The sequence below is a fragment of the Adiantum capillus-veneris genome, chromosome 11 (genome assembly GCF_014529385.1).
Source record: "Adiantum capillus-veneris isolate H3 chromosome 11, ASM1452938v2, whole genome shotgun sequence".
Lineage (NCBI taxonomy): Eukaryota > Viridiplantae > Streptophyta > Polypodiopsida > Polypodiales > Pteridaceae > Adiantum > Adiantum capillus-veneris.
In genome coordinates this window covers 46118594-46127833 of record NC_140941.1, presented here as the reverse complement: position 1 = coordinate 46127833, position 9240 = coordinate 46118594, and positions in this window count along the sequence as shown.

Here is a 9240-nt window from a genome sequence, read left to right as displayed (position 1 = left end):
AGTAGGACTCACTAGTACATAGCCTATGGCGATGTCACAAAAAGGGTGCTCCAGCTACCTGTATCACCGAAAGGATCTCTACATTTGAGAATCCCCCAGCTCAATAAAAACCTCACGCTATCGACCCTCACACGAAGGCTAATGCAAATCGCGTATAGTCAAGTCTTAGAAATGACTATCTTCCAGACCAAGTCTCAGAAATGGCTGGGACTGCCAAATACAACCAAGTATGGCTCCACAAATGCGTACAATGGCAGTTTCCACAAGTAACGTACAATCCAGCAGACAATGAGCTCAAATAGGCGCCAAGTGATGCATACCCACAACAACTGCAAGTGACATCACTGCTAGTATATCACTGTACTCCAGCTACATGTACCTGTGTGAATCACTTGTACCTATACCTGTCCCTATAACCTGTAACCTGTAACTTGTAATCCCGAATCTCGAAGCTTGAAGCTCGAAGCAGAAGGTACTAAGAAGATCCTCAGTGGGGGCACCAAAAGAATGTGAGCGGGAGGAAAACACACACGGCGCCTCTATAATGACCCGACACACACTCTTGGGAAGATACACACACACGCTATGGGGCACCACTCGGCTTACACAACACACCTGGCCGAGACAGGGAACACACTTCTAGAGTGAGAGGAGAGAGACTATCCACTTGCCCACTCCACACAGACACACACACACACACACACACACACCCCCAAAAAACTCAACTCAAAAGAGGAGAATTTCTGATGTTTAGATACAATTGAGCTGGCCAACACCAATGGGGCAAACAGCTCACACAATATGAGTAAAATATGCCAGATACAATCACAAATTGGAGCAGAAGCTTCGCTCATAAGAGAAACTTACACAGCCAAAACAGTAGAAAAATAGTGAGGAATTTGACAAAATGGATAGCGCCATCGCGTCCGGAACGGCCCAAAACCCCAGTCTTCAATGTCAAAGTGCTCAAATCCGACCTCGGATGAGCAGTTTACAGCCAAAACAGGCTCCAAAAACCCCAAAAACACACCTGCGGCTGTTCCTCCTCTCTCCTCCATATTTTTTCTGGTCTTCTCTCTGTTTTTTCAGTTCCCACACTTATCTTTATTATTTGGGCACCCTTGGCCTTTTAGATGACTTCAAACGGACCCCGAACAGGCCAAAAACTGACCTTGCAATGCATAGTTGTCACCTGTTTGCATCATCCGCACACCTGGCACTCAGCTTTTCCCAATAATGCATCCCGCAACCACGTGAAGTGTCCCCAAAAATTGGTCCTCATGATGAACTTTCTGCATAAGTATCACAAGAAAACACCCACGTCGTGTCCATACTTATCCACGTGCAAGTCTTGACCCCGTTCGGCCTCCTGACGCCACTAGATGCCATTTGACGCACCTGCTTACCTCATGTCGTCGGCCCGCGGATAGCTTCCTCGAGAAAAAGTTTTACACGCTAACAACTCCTCATTATTGTAGAAAAAACAGACTGGTACTGGTAATAGTGAAAATCGATGCACTATGTACATGCTGTCCTACCTGTACACATGTGGGCCCCACGTAACCACCTGGCTCTAGAAAATGGGCAATCCTTTATTCGATGTACCATGCATGGATATGTACATATGCGCAATTCCTTGCTCCAAAAAACTCCTGACACCGTATGTGTGTGGATTATCGAGCACTAAACCATATCACTATCAAAAACAAATTTCCCGTGCCTCGGATAGAAGATCTGTTTGATAAGCTACAAGGCCAGGGATTTAATATTTATGTAATTACGACAAATTTTGTGTGATCACAAGGTCTTATTGACACATTTACATGATTACACTAAACATGATCACAAAGAATCCGGTTAAGGGCGATCTACAAACCCACTAAATTCCCGCCGGGCTTTTCCATTTTCCCTGCGGGCCCATCGGAAATTCTAAAAAGCCCAACGGGCTCGCATAATTATTTATATGCGGGCCCGATCGGGCCCGCTGGGTGTTATTTCTTGCTTTCATCTTGAGAGAGAGAGAGAGAGAGAGAGAGAGCTCGTCGACCACCTTTGCAGGTACGTCGAGAGGAGAGAGGAGAAAGGGAGAGAGGGGGTCGTGTGGGAACGTGCTCTGCATCGTAAAGCGTGGTAGTAGCGGAGTACCTGACCACACGATCCGGGTATGTGTTGTGTGTGTGTATGTGTTGTGTGGTAGCGTGCCTTTCGTCGTATTGCACAACAATGATAAGGTACCTTACCACACAATGGGAGTGTGTGTGTAAGCTGTTCTACGGAACAATGCTTATCACGGGGGCATCACCTCGGTGACGCGGGGAAGATGGTGTCGTTGTAGTAAGTATTGGCTTACTGTTTGGATACTACGTTGGTAACGAGGCAAATATAGTATCCTTATGGTAAGTCAACTTCCTTTCCCCTTACCCAAAAAACATATGGGCATCAGTCGGTAACGCAGCTATATGATGTTCGTATGCAAGCCATTATTTCTCCTTAGATCCAGGCAGCACTCGATCGGTAATGCGACTAATAGAGTGTCGTTTGTTAGAAGCATCTGCTTTTGTATAAATATGGCATTCAGGTCGTTAACCCAACCGTGAAAATGTCATATAATTTGTATATGCATGTGTAGTTAATATTTTAAGTATTAAGAATATGAAATACTTGGTCGGTAACGCGGCTGTGAAGATATTTTATATACAAATGTATGGATTGTTTAATTTTGTTGTTTTTAACTGTCTATATGAAATTTTATACTAGCTAATCATATTCAAAAGAATACTTTATTCATCAATCATCGCTATTTTAAATGCTCCATTTATATAAATTATATGCAAAAAGTATTTGCACACAAATTGCATGTTAAATATTCTTTGTTATCTTTTTAAAGGACCTCAAGCATTATCACTATTTTTAATGCTTCATTTAGATAAATTTTTGTAAAAAAGAATTTGCACACAATCTGCATGTTAAATATTCTCTTGTATCTTTTTAAAGAGCATCAATTATCATCGCTTTTCTGATTGCTACATTTACATAAATTCTATGTAAAAAAGTGTGTGAACACAATTTGCTAGTCCGATTTGTATACTTCTAATGTTTTTGAAGTCTTTAAGTCGGTGTGTGCTTTGTTTGAACTAGTATGTGTGCACAAAGCAAAATATAAGTTAAAAATTCAATATATGCTGAAATGTACCAGACTGTTAACATGTATTGTTTGATCTGAATTAAGTTCTTATAAACCACTTGTTTGATCTGCATTTTACACGTGTAACAAATTTCAATTTTAAGTGAAGATTGTTTTCAATTTTTATCAATATTTCCTTGCACATTTCTTAAAGTCTTCAAGTGGTGGTTTAGGGTTTGCCTGAAATAGTGTGAGAGTGTTAGTGTCATTCGCAACCATGAATTTGTATTTGATATGCTATTTTTATTGTCTAGTGCAAATATGACGCCAGATCAAAAGAAAAGTATTTTGTGTGTCATTCGTAAAGAATGTAATTTGGCAATCTCATCATGTGCAGATGGTGGCATACAACAGATTAGTGAAAGCGATGTTTTTATCAAAGACCTCACTAGCGCTATATAGGAGAACACAGAGCACAGGCTGCGAGTTGAAGGCCCATACGAGTTGTTGATTCTAGCAGGGATTCGAGAATTTCACCCCCACCACAAGGTTAGGACAGTGTTGGGCAATATGAAAGTATGTTGCAGAGACTTAAAGATATCCCACTTACATGTGGCATGTCAAAATTAGAGCTCTGCGATAAATTGTGGGAAGAACAGAAGGTAAAGATGAAGCGTGTGAAAACGCAGGACCAAGTAGCCTTACCCAAGATATTGAAGGTGGCCCAAGATGTGCAAGCAGCTTTGGGAGGTCGATCCGATGCCAGCGGCACCGGAACAATCATGCACACGGCTTTGAATGCCAAGTGCGCTCATCTTGTCGGCATCCATCACGAAGCCTTGGTAGAAGGTATGAGGATTGGAGTAGGCTCCTTGGTGTGTGCACATTGTATACCATCAAAGGCATCTCTTCTTTTCTAGACCACATTAGATATGTGGGAAAATGTTACAAGGGAGGGAGTGAGGCGAAATTTGACAGCTTTCAAACAGAGCAAGGAATGCAAACGCTTCACCCCTCCATTGTAAGGTGCATTGGCTTTACTACCGAAGCTCCTTGGATCACAATATTCCCATACTACAATGGGGGTACCGTGGGTGACATGATGTGCCGCTTACCATTCGCTCACAGATTGTTCAGACAACACATGCACAGGCTATAACAAAACTGGAGGTCATTGCCTACAGCAAATCTTTCTGTACAAGAGATAGACACGGCGCGGATCAAAGCAATGATCGAGCAGATGCCAGCCATTTGTCACGCCTTAATCGACGGCGTTGCGGCTCTCCACTCGGCCGGTATAGCGCACAGTGACCTGCACCCGTTCAACATGATGTTGGACTTTACTCGCACCATAAACCCCGCGTCGGCATCATTGATTGGGGTATGATTCTTAGAACACTAGCTAAGGGTGCAACAATTAATTATCTGCATCCAAGCGCACAGTCGGACTCTACAGTTTTGGAGGCCAAGAGAGCAGGGAATGCGAGATGGCTAAGCGATCATGGATTGCTCCAGAACTATACGATCCATGATGCACAGATGCTACCTATTCGACATGCTGGCACATTTTTGGAGTGCAGGTAGAAAAGTTTATTTTCCAAAAGAAGTTTTTCACCACCCGGATGAAGATGTTATGAGGGCTATTCGGATTAAAGTAGATTGTTGGATGAAGTTAAAAGAGCGGGAACAAAGAAGAAATGCTTCTAACGTGTTAATATTTTTCAAAGAACATTTAAGGACAGACCCTAACCCTGTCCAACATCCCCTTGTTGAACTTGCACCATCATTTTATTCGATTCAAACATCTCTATGATATACATATGTCTTGTCCAAGGTATTCTATTTTTTATTGAAGTGTATTATCTGGTTTGAAGTGGTTTACCTAATTGAGTCAATTATCTTCAGTCATTTCAAATTTGTCATGTTGAGTGTCAGTATTTCAAATTTGCCTTGTGGTTCAATTCATCGCATTTGTTGTGTTTGATTTAGTGGATTTTGACGTCTTTTGTAGTGGACGAGAAGTTGCTATCTTGTGCATCTGTGAAACTGTTGAATCGTGAGAATATATATTTGCCAATGATATTGAATATTTTTCTATCTGTTGATTGCAGCTCTAAGAGAAAATGGCTGATGAAGAACAAGATATTGGTACCCAATCACTGCCCGATGATCAACAACGAGCGGTTGTTAATGCATTTCAGCGCATGAAGTCTCTAGCACACCGTATGTCGGCACAACAAGCGACACGTACTGCTCGACGACTCTCAAAATGGGCAATCCAAACCACATGCAATGGAAAGACATCAATAAAGAAGTGATAAAGGACGTGATCAAGACAATATGGCCATGTGAGGACACAGAGATCAAGAAAAGAAGGTGTAAGGTTTCGAAGTGCAACCATGATGCGATCAAAGAAAACACTGAGAGGATTTATTTGGAAGTTTATGGCCATCCCATGCACAATGCAGATTGTGCGCTATATTTTGCAAAAATGTTATATGTTCACTTCGTGCAACAACGACCAGTAGACTTTTCGTCAAAGGAGACAACTGTTGCCACTCATGATTTAAGGGAGAATTGTATCACTTTTTCCCGAGATGAGTTGAGTTTGTTGCACATTGTGCCAATACTTTCATTGCAAGGGGACACAAGGTAGAGTAATGCTCTCCACAATTCATCATCCACCACTTCCATGCAAGTTGCTCTTTTGCCATTACCCATACAAAATCATTCGCAAAAGGACCTTCTTTTAATCTAAATGCACTTATTTCTTTGATGCAATCAATTCGATCCTGAACGTTGGAGTAGAACCTGTTGACCACGTGATAGAAATTGCTTACCACCTCTCTATTGGACATCGGATCTAAATTCCAATACTCTGGATCTAGCATGTAAGCACTGCTATGGAGTGGACTATGAGCGCTCTTCCACCTTGCATAAAATACTTGTCCAAATTTTTTCGATGTTTGCAAGAGAATGGTAATTGCGACTCCTTCTCTACTACAGACTCTTTCAGCTCTTCGCGATTTTCAAGACTCTGTTAGACTGACCACCATGTCATCCACACTTTGCCAAAGTTTGGCGCCCTTTGATCAAGATTGCGGATCGCAAACATAACGGGCATCATTACATGGTATGCATCCATTACACTCCTCCACCAAGCAACCTTGTTTACATTGCCATGTAGACATGTAATTTATCTTTCACTTTTTCTTTCTGCTCAAGGTGCCATTCATCAAAGGCCGTGCAATTGAATGTGTCAATCACCACGCATTTATTACGGAGAAGTGATTCCAAGGTATAAAAGTGTGTGCAGAACCGAGTTTCAGCAAGAAGTTTCAACATCATTGACATGCACACCCTATAAAATCGAGCACTCTTTGTCGTTTCAAGATAAATTTCACAACCTGATGTGCTGTATCAATTATTTTGGTGAACCATGTGGTTTCTTTGCTAGTGTACCAATCTTTCAGCACCAAGTTTAAGATGTGCATATTACAACCATTGGTAGATATGTGTAGAAAGCACTTCTTTATTAATTTACTGGCGTTTTTATAATTCTTTGTGTTATCCATGACTACTTGAATGACATGTTCAACACCAATTTCTTTAATCACATTAATCAAGATCTTACAAATTTATTTGTCACTTTTAATTGCACCAGAACTATCAATCGCCTTTATAAACTTTTCTCCCCTTGGACAAACCAGCATTACATTGATCGGCGATCTTTTTTGAACATTTGACCAGCCATCACTCACAATCGTACATCCTGAAAGCGAAATAATCCCAAGTATTATTTTGCCAACACGCTTTTTGACTTCGATGTAACATTTGTCCAAGAAAACATTTGTTATCGTGTGATAAGAAGGAGCTGAAAATCCTGGACCAAACTCACCGATTTTCTTCCAAGAAGCCTTCCAATGATTGCTGTCTACCATGACCAAAGCACTTCCAGTAAAGAATATTGCTTTGGAGAGTGCAGTTTATGCTTCTTCTAGAGACTGCACTCAAAAGCTTTGATGTAATGATTTTTGACGCATTTGACTAAGTCCACCTTCATTGTGACCCTTAAAAGGAACACTCCTTGGAATTTCCTCTCCTTGCGCAGGTTGTTCTCCAAGGTTAGTTGGCGTCACTACATGATCTGCAAATTTAATATTTGGCTCTGAGAACTCTTCACTCGAAGCCATAGAGCTATATATCTGTTGTCTCTTGCCACCCCTTTTGGCGATCTCTTCTCTCAAATGCTTTGCAAGTGCAGGTGCCTCAGGATGTTCACATTTCTTACAACTCTTTTTAAGCTACCCAGAAAATGATCCCTAATACGTGGTGCATCGCCTGATTTTGTTGTGTGATAAAATTTACATTGCCACTCCATATATCGGTCGCATATGTTGTGAGCATAATCCCACTCTTTGCTAGGAGCTTTTTTATTCTTTGGCTTCTTTGTACCACTTGTGTCCACATTTTGCTCCATTGATTTTAAATTAAAACTGAAGACAAAAGAACCAGATGTTCAGTTTTTGAAACATTTTTCTAATTTTCAATATATATTAAAATTTAAAAACCATTCAATATGAAAGTAACCACGATGCACAATATGAGATTTTCAATGCAAGCTACTCAATCCGCATATCGATCACCTATATTGTGAGCAACCATACACATTGCAATACGGTCTATGCATGGCATAATAACTATAACAATGCTATGAATCTCTCAATGCAATTCTTATTATAATGATTATTTATCTGTCCACTTTGATTTGCAAACAATAAGACAAATCTAATTTCAATTGCTACAAAAAACAAACGAAAGCAATAAAATATATGATTGGTCATTTCATGCACTGATAATCTATCGTAATACATAACGCACTCTCTGTATAAACCAATGCATGAACTAACACAAATAAATCTTCAATATAATCACTCAATTGAGAACTACTTGTACCCACTGAAGGATTGTAGCCCACCCATGCAACCAATTCAATATATAAAAGCTATTTTAACACAATTAAGGATTATAGCTCTTATATTGTGGAGTGACAAGTGTAAATAAACTCATATGCAACACTTCAAGGATCTTTCTATGCTTGGTACACTAGTATAGACATCCGACCCTTGACTATCGACTCGTCATTTACATATGCTCATCTTCTAAAACCAATTCCAGCCCTCATTTGGACCAATGGCTTCTTCGCAATGAGCATGACTTCCAAGTTTTCAATTGTTTTGGTTTCGTACCTTTATGTCGGCAAACAAATAAAAAAAATTTAGAAGTGGTTACCGAATTAAGAATCACGTTCGGCCCAAAAAAAGAACCTGTGACTTTGTAACCTTAGGTCAATTCACAAGGAGATGACTATACCCGGCACTCGAATACACTCCCCAAGGATTTGCCTAGCTAAAGGATCGCGGTTAGCACATTGTTTACTATATATAAATATTCCCGCCGGGCGTTTTCATTTTCCCGGCGGGCCCGCCAGGCAATTACATATACCCAACGGGCCCGCTTGAAAAATGAAAAAGTCCGAGGAGCCCCACAAGGAAAATGAAAAACACCCAGAGGGCTAACCGGCTCTATAGGTTTTTGCAAGCCATAATCAAAGTCACGTTAACAATTAACGTGATCACGTGATTTTACTAGAGTTATTGACGTAATCACCCAATCGTGATTACGTTAATGAAATCCCTGTACAAGGCTCTACCTACTTCAGTAGGATTGACCTTAAAAGTGGCTATCATTAAATAAGGATAGTGGATGAAGATATCCTAAAGACCGCATTTCGTACAACGTTTGGTCTTTATGAATATATAGTCATGCCTTTTGGCTTGACCAATGCACCTGCCACATTCAATCATTTGATAGAGAAAATATTTACACTCTACCGCAAGTTCATTGGAGTGTTCTTTGATGATATCATCATCTACTCCAAGTCCTTGGAGGAACACAAGCAGCATCTCCAAGTGATTTTTCAAGCATTGAGGGAGAACAAGCTTTTTCTCAACCAAAAGAAAAGCAAATTTTTCCTTCAAAAGATTCAATACTTAGGTCATATTATTTCTCAAGATGGTATCCGTATGGATCCATCGAAGTTAGAGGTAATAAAA